Source organism: Sturnira hondurensis, unplaced genomic scaffold (genome assembly GCF_014824575.4).
Source record: "Sturnira hondurensis isolate 20B ecotype Veracruz unplaced genomic scaffold, ASM1482457v3 Scaffold0006413, whole genome shotgun sequence".
Lineage (NCBI taxonomy): Eukaryota > Metazoa > Chordata > Mammalia > Chiroptera > Phyllostomidae > Sturnira > Sturnira hondurensis.
Window position 1 is genome coordinate 1,052,341 of NW_028079044.1, and position 22,300 is coordinate 1,074,640.

Below are 22,300 nucleotides of genomic sequence, written 5' to 3' on the forward strand. Positions count from 1 at the left end.
AGTAATAGTGAATAATATTGTTTTCTTGATTTCCCTTTCTGTTAGTTTGTTATTTATTGACATGTAAAAATGCAATTGATTTCTGGACATTAGTTTTGTATACTGCTATTTTGCTGAATTTAGTTATCAATTTTAGCAAGTCATTGATGGAATCTTTGGTTTTCTCTATGCACAGTATCATGTCATCTGCAAATAAAGACAGTTTTACTTCTTCCTTTCCAATTTGGATGCCTGTTATTTCTTCTTCTTGTCTCACTGCTGTGGCTAGGGCTTTTAGTACTATGTTGGGTAAGAGAGGTGAAAGAGAACATCGCTGTCTTATTCTCGATCTTAAGGGGAATGGTTGTAGGTTTTGTACATTGAATATGATGATGGAAGTGGGTTTGCATATATTGCCTTTATTATGTTTAGCTATGTTCCCTCCATTCCCACTTTGGAGAGAGTTTTGTATCATGAATGGGTATTGGATTTTTACTAAATGCTTTTTCTGTGTCTATTGATATGATCATATGGCTTTTATTCTTCATTTTGTTTAAGTGGTAAATCAATTTTATTGCTTTGTGAATGTTATACCAACCTTGCATTCCTGGAATAAATCCCACTTGATCATGGTGTATGATCTTATTAATGCATTTCTATATTCAATTTGCTAATATTTTGTTGAGGATTTTAACATTTATATTCATCAGGTGTATTGGCGTATATTTTCTTTTTTTGTAGTGTCTTTATCTGATTTTGGAATTAGGATAATGCTGGGCTTGTAAAATGAGCTCGGGTTTCTTCCCTTCTCTTGAATTTTTTGAACTAATTTGAGAAGGAGAGGTGTTAGTTCTTCTTAGAATATTTGGTAAAATTTACCTGTGAAGCCATCTGGTCCAGGGCTTTTGTTTGTTGGGAGTCTTTTGATCACTACTTCAATTTCAATTGTTGTGATCTGTCTATTCAGATTCTCTGATTGTTCCTGATTTAGTTTTGAAAGAATTTATTTTTCTAGGAATTTATCCATTTTGTCCAGGTTGTCCAGTTTGTCCAGGTTGTCCAGGTTGTCCAGGTTGGCATATAGTGTTCATAATATTTTCTTACATTCCTTTGTATATCTTTTTTTTTGGTGTCAGTTGTTATTTCTCCTCTTTCATTTCTGATTTTATTTATTTGCATCCTCTCTCTTTTTCTAGATGAGTATGGTTAAAGGTCTGTCAATCTTGTTTATCTTTTCAAAGAACTGGGTCTTGTATTCATTGATTTTTTTAATCTTTTTTTAGATGGTATTTTGTTTATTTCTGCTCTGATCTTTATTATTTCCTTCCATTTGCTACTTTGGGCTTTGTTTTTTGTTCCTTTTCAAGTTCCTTTAAGTGTAAAGCTATATTGCTTATTTGAGCTTTTCCTTGTACTTTTTTTTTTTGAGATAGACCTGTATTGTTATGAATTTTCCTCTTAGCATTGCTTTCCTCACATCCCACAGATTTTGGATTGTTGTGTTTTTATTTTCATTTGTTTCAAGGTATCTTTTGATTTCTTCCTTGATGTCATTGTTGACACATTCATTGTTAATAACATGGTTTTTAGTTTCCATGCCTTTTTGTGTTTTTCAGTGTTCTTCTTGTGATTAATTTCTAGTTTCATAGTGTTGTGGTCAGAGAAGATCCTTGTTATCTCAATCTTAAATTTTGGAGACTTGTTTTGTGTCCTAACATGTGGTCTATCCCAGAAAATGTGCCATGTATACTTGAAAAATATGTATGTTTTTCTGCTTTGGGGTGAAATGCTCTGAAGATATCAATGAAATCCATTTGATTTAGTGTGTCATTTAAGGCTGCAGTGTCTTTGTTGATTTTCTGCCTGGAAGGTCTATCCATTGAAGTCAATGGGGTTTTAAAATCCTGACTATGACTATATTTCTGTTGATCTCTTCCTTTATGTGTACCAAGATTTGATTCACATATTTAGGTGCTCCTATGTTGGGTGTGCAAATGTTTACTAGGGTTATATCCTCTTGTTGGGTTGTTCCCGTTATCATTATGTAGTGTCCTTCCTTGTGTCTTACTATAGCCTTAGTTTTAAAGTCTGTTTTGTTGGATATAAGTATTGCTACCCAAGCTTTTTTCCTCTTTCCATTTGCATAAAATATCTTTTTTCATCTTTTTTAGTCTGTGTGTACCTTTCACTCTAAGGTGGGTCTTTTGGAGATCACATATATATACATTTTGTTTTCTTAACCACTCACCTACCCTACATCTTTTGGTTGGAGCATTTATGTAATCCATTTACATTTAAGGTGATTATTGATATGTATATCAATAATCAATGATAAAATATATATATAGTGCCATTTTATTGGTAGACTTTTTCTCATTTTTTTTTCTTTTTCTTTTTCTTCTTCTTCTTAAAGCAAGCCCTTTAGCATTTGTTGCAGTACTGGTTTGGTATTAACAAACTCCTTTTTTTTTTTTTTGTCTGGGAAGCTCCTTATTTCTCCCTTGCTGGGTAAAGTGGCCTTGGTTGTAGGTCTTTGGTTGTCTTCATCACCTTGAGAATTTCATGCCACTCCCTTCTGTCTGAAATGTCTGTGTTGAGAAATCAGATGAGAATCTAATTGGTGCCCCCTGATGTGTAACTGCTTGTTTTTCTCCTGCAGCTTTTAGAATTCCCTCCACATCTTTAAGCCTTGCCATTTTAATTATGATGTGTCTCAGTATAGGCCTTTTTTGGTTCAACGTGTTTGGGACTCTCTGAGTNGTAGACTTTTTCTCAGTTTTTTTTTCTTTTTCTTTTTCTTCTTCTTAAAGCAAGCCCTTTAGCATTTGTTGCAGTACTGGTTTGGTATTAACACACTCCTTTTTTTTTTTTGTCTGGGAAGCTCCTTATTTCTCCCTTGCTGGGTAAAGTGGCCTTGGTTGTAGGTCTTTGGTGGTCTTCATCACCTTGAGAATTTCATGCCACTCCCTTCTGTCTGAAATGTCTGTGTTGAGAAATCAGATGAGAATCTAATTGGTGTCCCCTGATGTGTAACTGCTTGTTTTTCTCTTGCAGCTTTTAGAATTCCCTCCACATCTTTAAGCCTTGCCATTTTAATTATGATGTGTCTCAGTATAGGCCTTTTTGGGTTCAACGTATTTGGGACTCTCTGAGTTTCCTAGACATACAGTCCATATACATAGACTGTATGTCTTCCTTCACCAAATTAGGGAAGTTTTTGGTCATTATTTCTTCAAATAGATTCTTGATTCCTTGCTAGCTCTCTTCTCCATGATGCAACTGTTTTTATGCTTCATGTTGTCCAAAATGTTTCTTAAGCTCACCTTATTTTTTTTAAATTCTGTCTTCTTTTTGCTGCTCTTCTTGGGTATTTTTATTCTAATTTGTCCTCCAGATCACTGATTGAATCCTCTGTTTCATCTAACCTACTGTTTATTCCTTCCAGTGTACTATTTATTTCAGATATTGTTTTCTTTGTTTAGGACTGGTTATTTTTATGGTTTCTATTTTTTTGCATGATGTTGAGCATCCTTATAGTCATTACTCTAAACTCTTATGTGGTAAATTGTTTGTCTCCATTTCATCTAGTTCTTTTTCTTTTTTAAAAAAAAATTATTTGTCTTTAGAAGGGAAGGGAAAGAGAGAGGGAAGTATCAATGTATGGTTGCGTCTTGTGCGTCCCCTGCTGGGAACTGGCCTGCATGTGCCCAGGCATATGCCCTGCCTGGGAATCGAACCTCAATCCTTTGGTTCCCAGGCCCGTGCTCAATCCACTGAGCTACACCAGCCAGGGCTATCTAGTCCTTTCTCTGGAGAATTCTCTTGTTCTTTCATTTGGTGTCTATTTCTTATCTTCCCATTTTGACTGCTTCTTTGTATTTATTTCTGTGTATTAGGTAATCTGCAAAGACTCTTGTTCAGACCTTTGTCATATGCTGCTTTTGACTGGGCCTGTGCCTCCTGTTTGGAGCTATCAGTGATCCACAGCATGTGGCTCCCTCTGCTTGACCATTCATGTTGTGGTAAATGGTTTCTTCTGTCTGTCCTTGGTTATAAGGCTTCTCTTCATCTAGTGTTCAGTTGGTTATTCACAACGATTTCTCTACAATTTCGTGTAATTCCAGATTGGTCCTGGGAGGAGGTTAATGTAGCTTCCACGTACTCCTCCCTCATCTTGGTCTTTCCTCTAGGTTTTCTTTTTCACTTTTTCTTTTTAAAAAGTTTATTGTCTGTCTCTTGGTCACAGAACCTAAACTCCATGAAGGCAAGGATCCCTGTTTGGTTTGGTCACTGTCGTCTCTCCAGCGTCTAGCACACAGTAGGTGCTCAGTAAATATATGCCGAAGGCATAAATACACGCTACATATTTATGTGTATATGGAGAGAGGCATGGTAACACTGCAGGCTCAGGAACAGCATGAGTAGCAATGAGAAGGTAGGAAAGGGGAAAGCATAGCTATGGGCCATGGGGAAGCTGATCTGTGTGGCAGGGAGAGTCCTTGCAGATGAGGAGTAACAAGCAAAGCTGGGTGGTTGAGCTGGGGAGGGATGATAAAAGAGACTTGAAAATAATGCAGGAGAGAATCATGATAGGAGTGAGCACACTCGGGATGTGCTGAGAGCAATGCAGAATGTTCTAACATGGCATTAAGTCATGCCCCCAGCACTGATATAGGGGGAATAGTCTCTCACCCTGATTAAAGGAAAAGTGGACACTGATATAAAATGTGGAATAGAGATGGGCTACATTGTTTCTTTCATTGTCTGTGATAATATTGCCTGAGTCAAACATTCGGGGTTTAAAGGCTTTGCCTTTAGAATTGTTTTCAATGCAAGCCACCTGACAATGCAAGATAGCTATACTCATGCAGAAACAGAACACTTAAGGAGATACAGACCTTTTTCTTCAGGCCTCTCTTTCAAACTCTAATTAAATGAAACGGATCTGTGCCTCCTGCTTAGCTCTGATTTTTTCATATAATGCATTTGAGAGGCCCTCCATGAATATGTATTTGAGCATTTTGGTGGTGCTCATTTGTGATGAGTATGGATAGAAATGGAATTCACTACAATGAACACACCTTTTTTTGCTTAGTCCAGCTTTTAAGGGTAACATGTCATGGAGCTCCTCCTGCCATGCAGAAAATCTAAGTTATACTAGCAAAAGGAAAGTGCAATTAGGGCAGGCAGAACTGAGACCTTGTCTTTTTGGCAATGTGTATCTTTCGTATTAAGAATTCCAAGCTTCATGAAGAATTATTTCAGTCCTCCTGTTATCTTTGATTGATGGCCCTAAAGCATTAAATTTTTTTTCTAGATTTTTCTAGGGACAATCCAAAATAGAGTTGCTGGGAAGCATTGTGATGAAATATACTGGAATTGACAGTGGGTCTAGTCTGAGGAGTTTCCTTGAGATCCTTCCTGAGGAACTTCCTGAAATCCTTCCCTGTTATCTCCTTGACATCCTTGACCAAAGGGAAGGGGATCATTGCTCAGCCTCAGACAAAGCTTCCTTCCTATCTCATTATGAGACATTTACTATTAAGAAGTGAAGAGGAATAAAACACTGGAGAAAGAGTGCTACGATAGTGGCATTAATATACCATCACCACCCTCCCACCATATACATAATAATTGATTTAGGAAGTATTTCCAGGCAAGGCAGGTGCACATTCTTTCATATCATGTTTTACCTTCCCCAATTTTTCCCAGTGATCTAATTCTGAGGCATTTAACCTGTAGCTTAAAAGTGATCATCTACCTCCCTGTTTAAGAATTTTTTGGAGTGAAAATCAGACCAGGTGGGGGAATGCAGATATTTTAAATGCCAAAGACGAGAGAAATACCACAACCTGAAAATAGGATTATCTAAGTCTCACAAGGGGGCAGGGGCAATGTGGCAAAGGTGGGAGTCAAAATTCACCACTCACCTTGACCAAGGGCTGACAAATTCATTGCCATCATTGTTTTCTCCTCTATCTAGGATGGCACAGGATGCACAAACGTGTTTGTTACTTTATCTTTTTGAAGTCCTTCAGAGGACTTAGCTTTGCTTTTAATCATACCTTAGTAAACATTGGAACAAGAATTTCCCTTTTTTTATGGCTTTAAATGTGGCATATTAAGCTCTAAAGAGCCAAATGTGTCTCTGAGGTTGGTTATCCCCAGGCTCCAGTGGCAGGAGCCAGGAGCATGGACAGCTAGGACCAAGGAGACAGAGATAATGAGGAAGGACCGGGGAAGTGGAATATTTAGTTCAGTGAAATCCTGCCATTTGCATTGTTTAAGTAGAGGATTGCCAAGAGGCAGAGACCAGCTGTGGAGTGTGTCACCCATAAACTCACTGAGCAGACACAGCTTATTTTTTCATCCTGACATTAATAACAGTGCATGAAAAAGGGGAGAATATAGGAGATCTCAGAGCAGTTTAAAAAGCATTCACTTGAATTTCTCCAGAGATCGGGAAAATACCATTGTTCTTTGAGAGAGAATATTTCCTTTTATGACTTTGGTCCCACTCAAGTCTGGGGGAACACGGAGGAATTTTCCTCTGTCCTCAGGAAGAGCAAGTGCTTCCCGGAACTAGGAAGTCTGGTTGCAGCACAGCACTCCAGGCGTGTTTGGCCGCTTCTCCTACCTGTGCTTCTGACTTGGATGTGGTCGTAGTGTATGTTTATTATTTACTCAGTAAATCCAATCTCTGAAAACAGAGAATTGGACAATAGGGCCCTGAAGTGAATTTTGCATGTGCCCTGATTTCACTATGTAGTTAGGCTGAGATAAGTGAACATACATAAATCTCCCATTTCTTTTAGTTTGGCATAAGCCCAGTCTAAGGGACATCTCCATGGAGAGAGCTGATCTCCTTAACAACGGTTCCCCCAAGTCAATGACGCTAAACAGTTTTAAGTGTAATTTGAGTCTACCTATTGTACACAGGCTACTTTACTATCAGGACAGTGATGGACAAGCTCCTAGCATCTTGCCTACAGAATCATGGGTAGGGCATTAAAGGAGTCAATATCCTGGTGAATTCAGATGGCTATCCCACTGCATGGAGTTTTTCTTCCTACTCATTTGATCTTTCAGAGCTTAGCAGAAGCCCGTGGTGCATGATATGATCGAAGGACAAGGGCTGTGGGAGTCGGCATACCTTTTTAGGAAGATCTTAGATCCCCATTATGACTTTGATTCTGTTTCATTAATGTCTGCCACTCAGAACACTTTCCCCTCGCCCCTTTCATTACGGAAACCCTACAGTGTCCGCAAAACCTCCCCTGCTCCACACTGATCGAACTCCTACCTCTTTGATCTGCTTTCGGCACCTGAACTGCTTTCAGGTCTGGGCAGCAATATTTAGCGATTGCTTATGTTCTGGTTTGTGTCCTCTGTTTCACACGGATTCCTCTTATTTCTATAACTACATCACAAACTTCTTGGGGGTTTGAACCAAATTTTCTCTTTTCTTTTGGCTCCTAATATGGGAGACTGAAAGAATAATGGATAGATAGATTGATAAAAGAAGCTAAGGAACTTCTAATAAGAATGAATCTGAGAGTTTGTGATGTGTTGTTCTTTCTGATTATACAGAGTCATAAGCAGTTGGGGAGATTCACATTTCCAGTTGGTGAGGAGCACCTGTTCTGTTTATTACCATTCCCTCTAGGAACCCTCTCACCCTCCCACCTTCCCTCATGCCTTTCATATACCACACTTAAAATTGGAGGCATAACCTTGTTCAAGATTGTGCAAAACAGGAACACGGTAATGAACTCTTGTTGCTGCTATAAACTTGATGGATGGCTTGTGGAGGAAGGGCATTAAACGGCAATCTCAGTCCAGTGATTAGCTCTGTGTCATTCCTCCCCTGGAACTCGTGCAGATCTGCATAGCTTCTACTCTGCCCTAGGTTTCTTGTGAACTTCATGGAGTGTGCCAAGAAAGTTTCTGGGTCTTGGCTGGAGGAGGAAGGAGCAAAGAGGGCCTTTCTGTTTCTTTCCAGCATCTCCACTGCCTTGTTTCATCTCACTTTCCCCAACCTACCTAACTCACAACTCTAGCTGTGCTTAATCTGGATAAAACCTTAGGTGCTATCTTGATCTGCACTTTCCCTCTGACCTCTGCCCACCTCACACTGCCAGGACATAAATGCCTGTGTTCAGTCTCCTACTTCTTGCCTGAGATACAGAATTCCTGCCATAAGAATAAGGGCTCAAGTTCAATTTGCCCAGAAATAGTGGCCTGTGAATTGTATTTTTCACATCTGGCTGTGTTTTCTGAGCACCAGCAGCGGGGCTGTTTGGAATGGAGGCAATACTTTCATAGTGACTATACTACAAACTGAGGATTACTTTAACTATTAAATGGGATCTGACAATGAGAAAGAGTGAGAACATTTCTTCCCATTATCATTTGGTTATAGCAATGGGGCACATGTGTATGGACTTGTTGTGTGGTTTTCTCTAATTGTTTCAAGTGTATTTTATTGACAACTACCCTGGAGCAGGGATTGGCAGCCATTTCTCTTGGATCCTTCACTATATCACTCCCTAATCGGGAGTAGTATTTTTAGATCTTGTTAGTCCTTATGGACCATGGACCAGTCGTGTTGGTCTCACCTGGGAGCTGGTTAGCATGGCAGCATCTCAGGTCCCACCTAGACTTCCTCAGTCAGGCCATCCCTGTTAGTTAGTTCCCCAGATTCCATGTGTGCACATTACGATTTGAGATGCCGTGATGTAGGAGACCCTTAGCAGGAACTCATAAGATGCTCATTGCATTTAACTGAAAGAAAAGTTCTGTCTTGCAAAGATGACATCCTGTGTCTAGGCTAAGAAGTTCTGGCTGAATCTACATGTTACTTGAATGTTAATTCTAAGGAGCGTCAGGAAGAAGCAGACAAAAGCATAAACAAAACAGCCAATAAATACAGTTGACTTAGAAATGAAATTTCTATTAAAGTGACATTTTGATAAGATAACTTGGACCAATTTTTAATAATGTACATGCCCTTTTGGAGCATTTTCTCTTTGGCACAGAAAAGGCCAGTTTTGAACTTGGAATTTTACTGCTTGGATTAGACATTCATTTTGCACTTGGGTCTACTTCCAGGACATTTCCCCCCTCCTCCCCGCCCTCCATCAAGTGTTCAAGACTACACAGAAAGTATGAGAAATGCTGAGCAAAAACACCTGTATGTGAAGGCTATATACTTGGTAGAAATACGTTACTTTTGTCTTCTGACTTGGACAGTTTGTACTGATGCAACTGTAAGACCCTCAAGGTGCAATCTCTTTAATAAATGAGCAGTGGCATTGCAAAAAGCAAAGCATTATATAGAGAAGGTGCACAGGATATGGCATCAGAGGAATGCTGCCTGCGTGGCTTCCTGGCTGTTGGTCTCAAGCCAGTTACCTAAATTCTCTGAACTTCATTTTCTCACCTGTGAGATGAGCATTGCTACTTGCCCCAGCTGCCACTGAAAGGTTAGTGGGAAAGATTAAGTGAGCTAATGGGTGGTATATGAGGCATTTAGAAATCGTAAAAGAGGAAACCAATGCAAAATATACTAGTACAAACACAATGGATGAGGACTTTGTAACTTTCTGTATATCCTACTTTTCTCCATTAGAGAGCAAGATTATCACCCTCCTATATCATTATTATCTGGACCCACAGAATGTTAAGTCATGTTAACATTCATAGGCATTACAGGATAAGATTACTATTTGAGTATTGTAGTCAGAATACCTGGATTCAAATCCTGGACCCATCACTTACTAGATATGTGATGTTGGGCGAGCCACATAACCCATATGGCTTCTATGTCTTCACTGTACAGTAGGGATGATAAGACTATGAGAATTAAATAAGATAATGCATGTAAAGTGGCTTATCTCAGTTTTTGGCAAGATAATCACTCACCAAATGACAGCTTCGATTGTTGTTGTTCACCAATATGGGAACTCCTTGAGAGCAGGACTGTGTATCTTTTGTCTTTACTGCCCAGAACATCTAGCAATAATATTTCAGGCAGACGAGCTTCCTCAAATCACTCCCTCAGCTAATTACCACATATTTTGTTGCTCAAGAAGAATTTGTAGAATTATTGAGTGATGGATGGATTATGCTTCCCTGAGTTTGCTTAGTCTCTCTTGGAGTTGCTCAGAAATAGAGCAGAAGAAACAGAACAGCACGTGCACTAGTGAGAAGGAGGTGTCCCTAGCTTGAGAAAGTGCATTAGCTCTACACACCTCATCCTTACAAGTATTCAGGGAGGGATGGAAGCCACAATCATTTACTCTGTGAACCCTGTTAAATCATTTGATGGATTCGCTTGATGCCATCCATTAGCCTCTACTTGATCTTGAGTACTTGACTGAAGTCTAAAAGTCTACTTTTCTTTCAAAATCCCAACACTCAATCTTTGATTGGCCTCATTTTCTTGAAGTTTCTTGAAGTGTGTAACTTTTCTCTGTAGGATTTGTTGTTGTTGCTGTTATGGAACTTGGTGCTGTCCTAAAGCACCGTCCTTTTCCCCGCAAAATGAATGAAAAGCACATCTTAATTGTATTATTTGATAGGACTGGGAAGTTTTATGCACATATAAAAGAAAGTTAACATAAAGGAAGGTCTAAGGGGGCACATTTGAAACAACTCTATGAGGACTGGAACCTCCATTTTTAACACGTAGGAAAAAACAAAACCAAAAACACCAGCCTGAGTTCTCCACCTGCTCAGCCAGTCAGCGAGGGAGCCTGTCCTCAATAGACAGGCCCTCAAAGGCACTAATGTCAGTGTGATTCTGGGGAGCTCATCCCTGCTCAAATTTCAGTGTGAACCAGGAAGTCCAATCTAGATAAGATTTTTCAGGTATTAAAGCAAATCTCCTTAAGCACACGTGCCACATCGACTAAAACCCCACCATAAGTGATTCAATCTTTTTAAATTGTCATTACCCGCTTCGTTTTTTTTTTAAAAGGCAAATTGTGTTGGAGGAGTCAGTTCCTGAACTCCTCAGAATTGAATGCCAATGCATTCTTCAGATGATGTTCCTTTTACTGGGGAAGAAGAATGAAGAGTAGGATTAAAAAAAAAATACTGAGGGCCTGCTTTGAGGAAGAGGTTTTGAATTGTTGGGAAATGATCCAAGGGGTAGAGATGACAGATTCACGAACTTTGCCTGCCATTGCCCTTCCAGTGTGCACAGCCCTGTGGGGTGCTTTGGAGGAATATGAGAAGAGAGAAGGCAAGAGCAGTAGTCAGGGTGTGGGTGAGCTGAGACGCCATGAATGAGAAGCAGAGCTCATGGGTTCTTTTTGTTATTCATATCTTGTGCTTGTGTGCACTTTTAACTTTTCAAAGCATGCTTGTGTCCAAGTGCAAATTACGTGTTTATAAAGCACTTGGCATCAACAATCGCTATCTCCGTGCCCAGATTCTTTCAGAATCTCAGACCCACTGGGGTGGTTAACGTCTACTTTATCCATTTAGGCTCCTCTGTCATTTGTCCCTCACTCTTCCCCCTTTTCCCTTCTGCCTGTTTAACTTCTGGATGGTCTAAACTATAAAAACATATCTATGATCATTTGATTTCCATGCAAGCTGGCGAGGGTGGATCTGAGCAACACAGGAGAGGTTTATGAAGTGTAACATTCAGGTAGTTTATTTGTTGGGGGGTTGGCAGGCAAGTGGGTCCATATTCTATTTGAGTCTTTTATTGTTTAAAGCATCTTATTAAGTCATAAACGGCCCAGATGGATGTGGTCGTGATGGGCATGGGCTAAATGAGGAAATAAAAATGAATAGTTTGTGCATCGATCGGAGCTTGCTTTTAGATTGCATCTTTTTATTTTAATACCATTCTATTAAAAAATAAAAACAAAACCTAGCGATAGTCTCCAGGGCAGAGCCATGAGGCTATTTTTAACTTGAGTATTATGCTGCCTTAATTGTATCTTCTCTGAGTAGACAAAAACATTGAGTTACTGGCAGAGAGGGAAAAAAAAAAGGCCAGCTCATTTTCTGGTGTATCTGTAAGTCCCAACAAACAGTGCATTGGAATGTCTCTCCCCGGCTAGCCTTGTCAAGAAAGATCAGAAGGGCAAGCATGGCTGAAGCAGATGTCTTAAAAGGTGATGTTGCTTGGCTGTTTAATCAGAAGATGGAAGATTGTATTTTAATGAAAAAAAAAAGATCTGCTTTTTATTCATACATAAAATTCATTATAGGCCAGAATATTTTAGTTTATTTTTACTGTTTATGCTATTGCAGTTGTTCCTGCTTTTTCTGCCTTTCCCTACCTCCACCCAATCCCATCCTCTCCCTTCCCTAAGTCAATCCCCATACCTGTCTGTGTCCATGGGTTGTGCATAAATATTCATGGTTAATCCCATCACCATCTTTTATCCCATACTGCTCCCCCATCTCCTGGCAGCTGTCCTATGTACCTGTGCTTCTGTTACTATTTTGTTTGTTAGTTTATTGTGTTCATTAGATTCCACCTATGAGTGAGATCATGTGGTATTTGTCTTTCACCGACTAGCTTAATTCACTTAGCAAAATATTCTCAGGTCCATCTGTGCTGTTGCACAATGCAAGGGATTTTTGTTTTCACTGCTGCATAGTATTCCACTGGGTAAATATACCACAGCTTTTTCAAATCAATTCATCTTAGGCTATCAAATCTTGGGTATTGTAAATAGTGCTGCTGTGAACAAAGGGGTGCATATATTTTTTGTATCAGTGTTTTGGGATCCTTAGGATATATTTCTAGAAGTGGAACCACTAGGTTGAAGGGGAGTTTCATTTTTAATATTTTGAGGATACTCCATATTGTTTTCCACAGTGGCTGCACCAGACTTTATTCTCACCGACAATGCACAAGAGTTGTCTTGTCTCCACATCCTTGCCAGTACATGTCCTTTGTTGTTGTCATTCTAATGGGTGTAAGGTGATATCTCACTGAGGTTTCAATTTGATGGGAAACCAGAAAAGCTTTGCGTCAGTAACCTATGTCATCTTGCCTCCCTGGAAATCTTAGCTGTGGAATGAAAGGTGCACTAACTGGAGGTCACCTGATTAAATACATGCCTTGGAGCATCAAGTGGCCAAGAGAGCGGAGGGTCTTAGAGATGGAACATGGAAATGAGGGCATAACGATTCCTTCCCAATGGAGCATCTACGATATACGTGTTTTATTTCTATAAGCTTACTAGTTCACAGTGAGTATTATAGACTGAACTCATATGTTACAGCCCTCTTTCTCAATGTGGTGGTGTTTGGAGCAGGGGACTTTGGGAAGTAATAGGTTGAGGTCATGGGAGCAGAACTCTCAGGAAGGGATCGGTGCCCACATAAGGGGATAAAAAGCCCAGAGCTCTCTCTCGGCCACGTGGGGATACAGCAAGAAGGCAGTTGTCTAGAAGCCAGGGGATGGGTTCTTGCTAGAACCTGACCATGTTAGTACTCTGGGCTTGGACTTCCAGTCTCCAGAACTGTAGAATATGAATGTTTGTTACTTAAGCCACGGAGTCTGATATCTTAATAAAGAAGCCAGGGCAGCCTAAGCCAGCAGGGCTCTGACTTGTATTCTTCCTTATTATCCCTTCCTGCAGTGGAAACCATACGCTATCTTTATGGACAAAGAATAAAGGACTGCGATGTGGAAAGTTACACTGAATATAGTGTCGGGAGCATCCATGACATCACTAGGTCTCGAGAACTCTGTTTTCCCTTATCAGACGTACCCTCCCCCACCCCAGCACACAAAAAGAAGAAATCAAAGCACAAACAAACAAGCAAAAACCCAGGCACACAATTACAAAGCCAATTCATTATTCTCCTGAGTGGGGCAGCTATTAGGTTTGAAGAGTTGATTTTAGGGACCCACCTAGAAACGGTTGAAAATAGGAGACTTAATGGGAACACTAAAACCACATCCACCCAGAATGTGACAAGAAAACAGCTTCTTGTGTTTTTGGTGAAGCAATAAATACAACAAAAATAGTAATTTTCAGAATCTTTATGGAGAACAGGAAATGAGGTAAGGACTTTCCCTTCTAGACCGTCATTGTTTGACCTGGGTCAATAATGACAACTTAATCGGCCAAATTCTTACATTTCCCAATTGCTGACTAAGTTAATTTGCAACTTAAAACAAGCAGCTCAGTTTGCGAATGCTTGGACTAAAGCCAGTTTCATCAGGAACTTTGCCGAGAAATGAGTTGGCACACTGGAATTTGAGGTAAAAATGCTCCGAGGAGAGGTTTACTGCCCTCTCTAGCTGTCCCAGTAGAAAATGGCTCCAGGTTCTGGTTTACAGAGGTTCCAAGGCTCTAGGCCTACAAATCCTATCCTCTATTTATAAATGACCTCAAAGGAAGCTTTCACGGTCTTAATCCTTCCATGGATCACTCTTTTACTTTAGTAAAATAATTCTTGAAAATGGTAAATGCCAGCAAAAAGAAAACTTGTTGTAGCAGAAAGACCAGCCTAGCTTGGGTTCAAATCCATGTTGACTGCCGAAGGACCCCTCTGATGCTGGTGGGTTGATCTGCAAAGTGCAGATCAGGCGAGAGGAGGAATTTTAAACATTAGGCCCCAGATAGGTGCTGAATAGTTGTTGGTTTTAAAAAATCAACTTTACTGAAACATAATTTGACAAGTAATGCTAGACACTCATTTTAACTGTTCAAGTTTGTAAATTGACGTATTTTGTAACAACTCTCACTACCAAGACACAGAACATCTCTCTGACTGCCTAAAATGTTCCTTTGTTCCCCCTCCCAGACAATCCCCATGACTGCTCTTGGCCCCAGGCAGCTCCTGATCTGCTTTCTGTCACCAGAGTGGATTTTCTTTAATGGAGTTTCACATAAATAGAATCAGATGGTGTATATTCTTTTGTGTCTGGCCTTTTTGCTTAGTGGAATGCTTTCAAGATTCATCCATGTTATTGGGTTAGCAGTTTACTCGTTTTCATTTTGGACTAATATTCTGTCATACCAACAGAAGACAATTTATTTACCCCACGACCTGGTGATGACTGCATGCGTTGCTTTCAGCTATTTATAAATAAATCTTTCACGAAGATTTCCTGAGTAATTCTTTATGTGGACATATGTTTTTATTTCTTTTGGGTAAATACTCTATAGGAGATTGTCAAACTGCTTTCCAAAGTGGTTGTAGCATTTTTCAGTCTCGCTGGGTACATGGGAGTTCCAGTGGCTCCACAGCCTCACCTAGTACTGCCAGTCTTTGACGCTAGCCATTCGAGTGGGCGTGCAGTTTCTTTAAAATTTTAAATTGCATTTATCTAATGAGTATTGATATTGAGCCATCTTTTCACGGGCTGATTGCCTATTTGCATATCTTTTCCTGTGAAGTATCTGTTCAGCTCTTTTGCTCATTTTTAATTGGAATGTCTATTATTGATTTTTTTATTTTTAGGAATTGTTTATGTATTCTGGATATAAATCTTTTTTCAGATACATGTATTGTAAATATTTTCTTCTGGCCTGTGGTTCGGCTTTTCATTTTCTTGACAGTGTCTTTTGAAGAGCAGAAGTTTATTTTGATAAGGTCAAATGAAAATTTATTCGATGCTTTTCATGTCCTATTTAATAACTTTTGTCTCTCTCAAGATTGTGAAGATTTTCTCTTATCTTTTATTCTAGAAGTTTTAGTTTTTATATGTAAGTTTCTGATTCATTTAGAGTTAAATTTTATGCATGACATGAAGTAAGGGTTGATTCTTTCCCCCTGGTATTACCAAGTTGATTTAGCACCATTTGGGGGTGGGAGGGAAGCAGCTCCTCTTCTTTCCCTTATTAAATTCTCAATAACAAACTCTTTCAGAATGTAGGGGATGAGAAAGCACTACCCAACTCATTTTATAGTACCAGTATAAAACCAAATAATACATTTTAAGAAAAATAATATATAGACTAACATCTCTACAAATATATACACAAAAATTCTCAATGAAATATTATCAAATTAAAATCTGTGTGTTGAGTGATCTTTAAAAAATGCAAATCAGATCAGTCACATGGTTGTTCAAAAGAACCTATTTAATTTACATCATTACCTATCACGTGCAAACTTGCCTCATGGCCCTGGGCTCAATGGCCTCACCCCAATTTCTTCTCTGACCTTATCTTCCTTTCGTTTATTCTCCAGCCACACCATATAGACATACTGCACATGTTCATGACTGTTCTTTCTATGAACTGGATTTTGACTTAAATATCATCTATCTCAGTAGCTTTCAACTGTGGATGTAGGTCAGTATCACCAAGGGAACTTTAAAAAAATGATCAATACTTGGCCCTGCCCTAGACAAATGAGACTTAAAAATCCCTGGGAAAGATAGACCTGTGGATTATTTCAAAAGCCACCTAGGGGATTCTAAAGTGCAACCTGAGAAGAGAACCACTGAATCTTGTTCTCCTTTTGATGCCCAGGGACTCAGATACCTTCTTCCCATTCAGAGGTTAACCAGCCTCGACCCTGGTCTCCGCTGTTTTGCTAGGAGCCTGTAGAATCATCAGCCTCTCCCTCTTGCTTTATTTTAGTAGTTTGCTCATGAAATCTCAGAATCATAGAAAGCTAGGGTAGAATTGGACCAACATTATCTGACAAGGAGATAGATGCTCATGGAGGCAAAGTGGATTGGAACCTGAATTTTCCAGCACTGTCACCATTATGGTTTTTGTTACCTGATTCATTTCTTTTCCTCTTATCTGTGTGGAGTGAGGCCAAAGAACTGGATTTCAGAGGATCCTCCACTTTTTTGTGTGCCTGCAGCAGTTCTCATTCAATAAATCTCCCTTTAAAAGTCCCTCTGTTAACTTTTCTTTCCCCTGAGATGTGGGGGTGGAGGCTGGAGTGTCAGACTAGTTTTCTCATTTTTATATGCAAGTAAATCACTTGATTATATTTTTTGTCCTTATGTTATCATGAATATTTCAAATGAATTTTATATGGTTCATATTTATGGTTTGGGAGCTATTTCACATTTTGGCTTATTGCGGTCTCATCTGCATATACCGTATCTCAGCTGATGTTGATTGGTCTCATTTACATATTCATCATGCTCCTATTTTCAAAGATATTTTGTTGTACACTGGCTTTTCTTCCCCCTCCAGTGTTATAATAGCACGGTGGATGTGTTTTTAAATTGCACTCATTTCCATATATAATTTTTCTGGTTACCATAAATCTCCACATGTTCACCTAGTCCCCCCACCCTATTCAGTGTAATCTTCACACTTTATACCTAGCTGACATATGGCTCCGAAGTAATTAAAGACAATGTAAACAGTTTACGGTGCACTTTGCAAAGCCACTTCACGTTGCAGCATTTAATGATTTCTTTTTCCCCCAGCCAGTCCCAAAGCAGTGAAGAGTAGGAAGGTTTGAGATAGTGACGCTGATTAAAGCTAAGGTGTGAACGGCGATCATTTCACTTCCAATGTAGACACTCCTGTGCCAGTTCTACTAAAAAGAATTTTTTCCCTTTTGAATTCAAGCAGAGGGGAGTAGGTTAAGCTGGGTTAATGAAAGAATAAGAATCATCAGCATGGGTTGGGCAGTGTTATTGGATTCTTTAAATCATTCTAACAGGAGGAAGAAGGCAAAAATCAAATTCACCAAATCCCCAGTCACCTCACCCATAGAGACCTTTCTCTTCTGGATGAGAACAGGACTAATTTTCTTTTCAGATGTTAGTTGTTTGCCCAATTACTGTCATCTAGCCTCCACTCTTGCCCAGCAATGACTTCAGTTTTTGTTTGTGGATTTCCTTCCCCCACTCCAAGTCCCTGTGGTTGGGGTAGGCACTTTCAGATCTAGAATAGAGCTCATTTGCCTAGGCCACAGCCAGTTTGCGTATCACATTCCTTTAGCTAAGTGATTGGTCCAGGGATGGTCATGTGATCTAAGCAAGTCATCAAATCTAAAAACTTTTTGGGATGGAGCAACTAAAAGGTCAGCTTTCCTTCTGAATAGAACCCAGGATAGGAAGGCAGTCTTGGGGCTGCCTATCTTGCCACTAGGGATGGGACTGAGGGCTGAAACTAAGTCAATGGAAGTAAGACTTAAAAGAGAAAAAGAGTCCAAGTCCTAAGGACATTGAACCTGAATAGAAATGTCTGTGAAGCCCTTCTTCTTCTCTGACCAACAAGTCAAATGAGCCACTGAATTCCCTTTTTTCTTCCTTAAACCTATTTGAAGTTTACTTTCTTTTGTCTCTCACAGCAGACAGAACCCTAACAAACGCAATGTTTGTATCACTTATTTTGCACAGATTATCTTGTACATTTTGCCTTGGGTTATGTTTTAAACTATGACTATGTCAATGTCTAGATCATGATAGATTTCCAGCCAGTGTTCATATGCCTCTAAAGTTCTACCTTTATTATCATTATTATTCATAATATTTAGTGTTTTCTTTTTATATCTGGAAATCTTATCTCTCCAACTAATTATATTTGCTTATTCATTCATTTTTTATTCATGCATTTATCAGTTATTTATTGTCTTTAATTTGCGTGAGGCACCATGGATCTAATACCAAGTAAGAGCAAAAATATCCTTGTGCACATGGAACTTACAGTCCAATAGGAGAGTTAGAAATTAATGAAATTATCACCTAAATAAGTGTAAAATTGCTAAAATGATAGTCACTACATAGAGACTTGTGGTGATATGAGCGTGTATACGGCATGGCTTTTCCCCTTATTGGGAGGTCAGGGAGGGCTTTCCTGGGCCAGTGACACGGGTGTGGGAACCTGAAAGATGGGAGGAGCCAACTAAGTTAAAAGGGTAGAGTGGGACACTCTACTCAGAAGGAACAGAGTGTGCCAAGCAAAGCATATGGTGGGCAGCGTCACCTAGTACACTTTATGGACTAAAAAGGGACTAGTAGAGCAAATGAGAGAATATGAGAGGCTCAGGGTTTTTTTATGTTATGTTAAGAGCAGTGGTAAGTCATGGACAGAGAGAGCATATGCTCTCATGTATGTGCATGTGTATGTGAAAAAGAGAGAGAGAGGGAAAGAGAGGTGGACCCGTGTGGAAGGTGAAATGATTACATATGAATTCAGAAAATGTGACTCTACTTGCAGTGTGGGGAATGGATTGGGTGAGGGGAGACCACACTGTGGAAGCTGGAGAAAGAGATAAGTAGATGGATTAGGAGAACAGCAAGGAGATAAAAGCGACAGGACTTGGTGGTGTACTGTAATACAAAGTTACACTCTGACCTTTCCCTTAAAGGTCAGATCAAGGGATCTGGAAAAACTTTTAAATTCTGAATACAATCTGATAGATTTTCTATTAATTCTCCAAACAAGAGATTCTGGTTTGGAAGCACTGGAGAGTTCTAGAAAGACTGTATAAAGGAGTAAACATTTGATCTGCAGCCTGGAGGACAAGCAGGATTTCTGTTTCAATTGTAAGTGGGATTTTAGGCAGGACAGCATCTACATAAGACGAGTGTGGAAGTATATACTTTTTATTTGTTTATTTTTTCATTCTTTCATTCATTTACTCACCTGCTATCATTTTTTGGCCCCTCTATATGCCAGGCATTGTCCAAAGAAACAGCCATCACATCCTAAGTAAGTAATATGACGTCTGGTAATGATAATACTTGGAAAATGGCAAATTTTCCTACTTGGTGAAAGTGTGGGATACAGTGCATATGGTGGAGATAAAGGATTTTTTTCTCTGCCGGGGGTTTAATACCGAAATCTATAGCAATAAGGGCTCCTCCCAGTTTCTTCTGCAAGTGGGTCTGAGCCATGCAGGTATGGCAGCAGAGGGGCGGGGAGAGCAAAGCTGGGACAGGCGTGGCAGCCTCGTGCAGTGGGCTGCGTGAGTTGATGAGACTTTGGATCCAGCAGCAGCGGGAGTGAGAGAAGGGCTGCATTCTGGGGATATTTTTGTGGGCGAGTCAACAAGACTAGAGGAACACCTGGATATAAGGAACAGAGAAGGCCCAAGTCAAGGAAGACTTCCAATTTTCTTGCTTGGGAGTCTGGGCAAATGTTGATGTCATTCACTGGGCAATGTGGGAAGATGAGAAATTTAAGGATGAAGCTAATGAGCTCGTGTGCACATACTGACTTTGAAGCACTTGCAGTTTACGTAGGTGTAGATGTTTCCGAGGCTCTCCCCTTCAAAACGAGAATTATGGCCTCAGAGGAGAGGTGGCAGTTAAGGGAAGTTTAGCAGCCGTGAGAGTGTGACATTGTTTGATGAATAATGATTTAGGGGTGTGACTGTAAAATGGCCAAAAGTGAAGCCCCGGAGTATTCAAACTTTGGAGGAACAAGAAAGATGGAGAGGTCGTTTAGGAGTAGTCGGGGATGGTAAGAGGACAGGCAGAATGTGGGATGTCACTGAAGTTAAAAGGGAAAAGAGCATTAAGAATGGCATGAGCAGTCAGTAAAATCTAAAGCTGCATATAAGTTAAGTAATAAGACGAAAAAGTAGAAGTCATTAGTTCTGGCAGTTATGGTATTGTTGGGAAATTTAATAGAATAATGTTAGGCAATCAGTGGGCACATAGCAAGTGGGCAGCCTAGAGAGTGATTGAAAGAAAAGGGGAGGGAGGCAGTGAACATAGGCTGCTCTTCCAAAAGAGTGGTCATGATGGGAGGAGAGAGAAAGGTGGCGGGAAGGAGGGCAGAATTTACACAGAAAGCTCACCCCTTCTTTTTCAGTGGGATAGGAAGCCTTGGCTACAAGTCAAAAATGAATGAAAGGAACTTTATGATTTGTGGAAAAGCAAATGTTGGAGAGAAAGCCAATATTTATTAAGTACAGGAAACTGGTTAAAAAGTGAAGGAAGAGCAAAAATGCAGGGGACAGACCTGTCAAGGGGATGAGAACTCATATGAAAGGTGAGAAAGTGGATGAATGTGAGTCTAGAGACTGAAGGGTACAAACAGCCCATGCAGAGTTCCATTCAGGGCCCCATCCTTCTATTGGGTCATGGTTTTGAAGCCTTAGTACATAAAAAGTGCTGGAAAAAATAAGATCCCTTTCATTTTATTTTTGGCATCTCCCCGTGACAGTACAGGCTGATTAATAAAGATATGAGGTGGAGATGGACAAGCTGTATCTGAGGAAGTTGAGGAGTATCTGAGCCAGCTGCCCTGTCTCTGAAATTACTGCCATGTCAGGTGCACCTAACCATTTAGGTCATCACAGGAAGGTCTTGTCTGATGCTGAACACCGAATTAGGGGTCAGTCTCAGTGCTGGATTGAATTAGATTAAAGTGGATTATTTGTGATGTCTGATATTTCTGTTTTTAGAATAATTTTGATGCAATTACAGGGTTGTTTGGGGATTAGGCATACCTATAGTCACCTGGGCTGTGTTAATTCCAGGCAGGGCAGTAGCCAGTCTGTCAGGAACACACTTTCAGCCAAAAGGTCTCCAAGTCCATTGCTTTCCTGTTCACCTTGGTGAGCTCTGCCCAGACGAGTGCCCCCATCTCTCAATTCCTGAGAATATTGAATGTCTCCATGAAGGTAAACCCTGAAGATTGCAGGTCCTAAACTGGGCTCTTATCTAACTGCAGGACGTTTGCACTTAGGAATCACAGATCACATAAACCATCTCCCCCTTTTAAAACTTCTCCTTTAATACACAGCTGAGGAAATCAAGGCCCTGGAGGATACAGTGATTTAATCGAGGTTATATGGTAAATTTATGTTAAAACTAAGGCTCAATCCCAGGATTCTGACCACCCTCCTTGAAGCAGGTGGTTTAATAATAACTACCTGCTTTGTGTTTCTTTCACTAATGGGTTTCTTTCGCTCTTTCTCAGACTTCAGTAAATATTCTTCTTAAACGGCAGGGAATAAAGAAGGTTCATCCCTTAGGGGGATGAAAGAACCAAGAGGAAAGACTGAATAGCTAAGGAAGAAACACATGTAACCTGGGGGGTTTGCTTTCATTTCCTTCTGTGTGATCCTTCTGTCTGTTGCTGTGTTTATGGGTATTGGAGTCCTGAATTCCAGCTGCCACTGTGGTGAAGAACTCACTTTCCTGACCCTAAAGGCCTGGGAGATGGAATCAAGCGCCTTTAAAGGGAGGATGGATTACCTTAAATATGGGAGAGTTTGTTCTGCTTTTTATTGCTGTTCCCCAATTTGAGAAAATCCTACCCAGGAAAAATTCCAATATGAAACTAGCCCAATAAGAAGTGAATATGTGCATTAACAAAGGAGTTTTCTCTTTTCAAAGGAAATCTCCCTCAGGCTGTAAAATTTTCCAAATACTTTTAAATGTTTGTGTATCAGT

At 39.9% G+C, this 22,300-nt stretch overlaps 1 protein-coding gene across 1 annotated transcript in view; it reads right to left on the reverse strand.

The window, feature by feature from the left end:
- The window catches only part of FSHR (follicle stimulating hormone receptor), a 160,809-nt gene that overhangs the window by 70,845 nt on the left and 67,664 nt on the right, over positions 1-22,300 (reverse strand). The gene's annotated exons all lie outside the window — the stretch shown is intronic.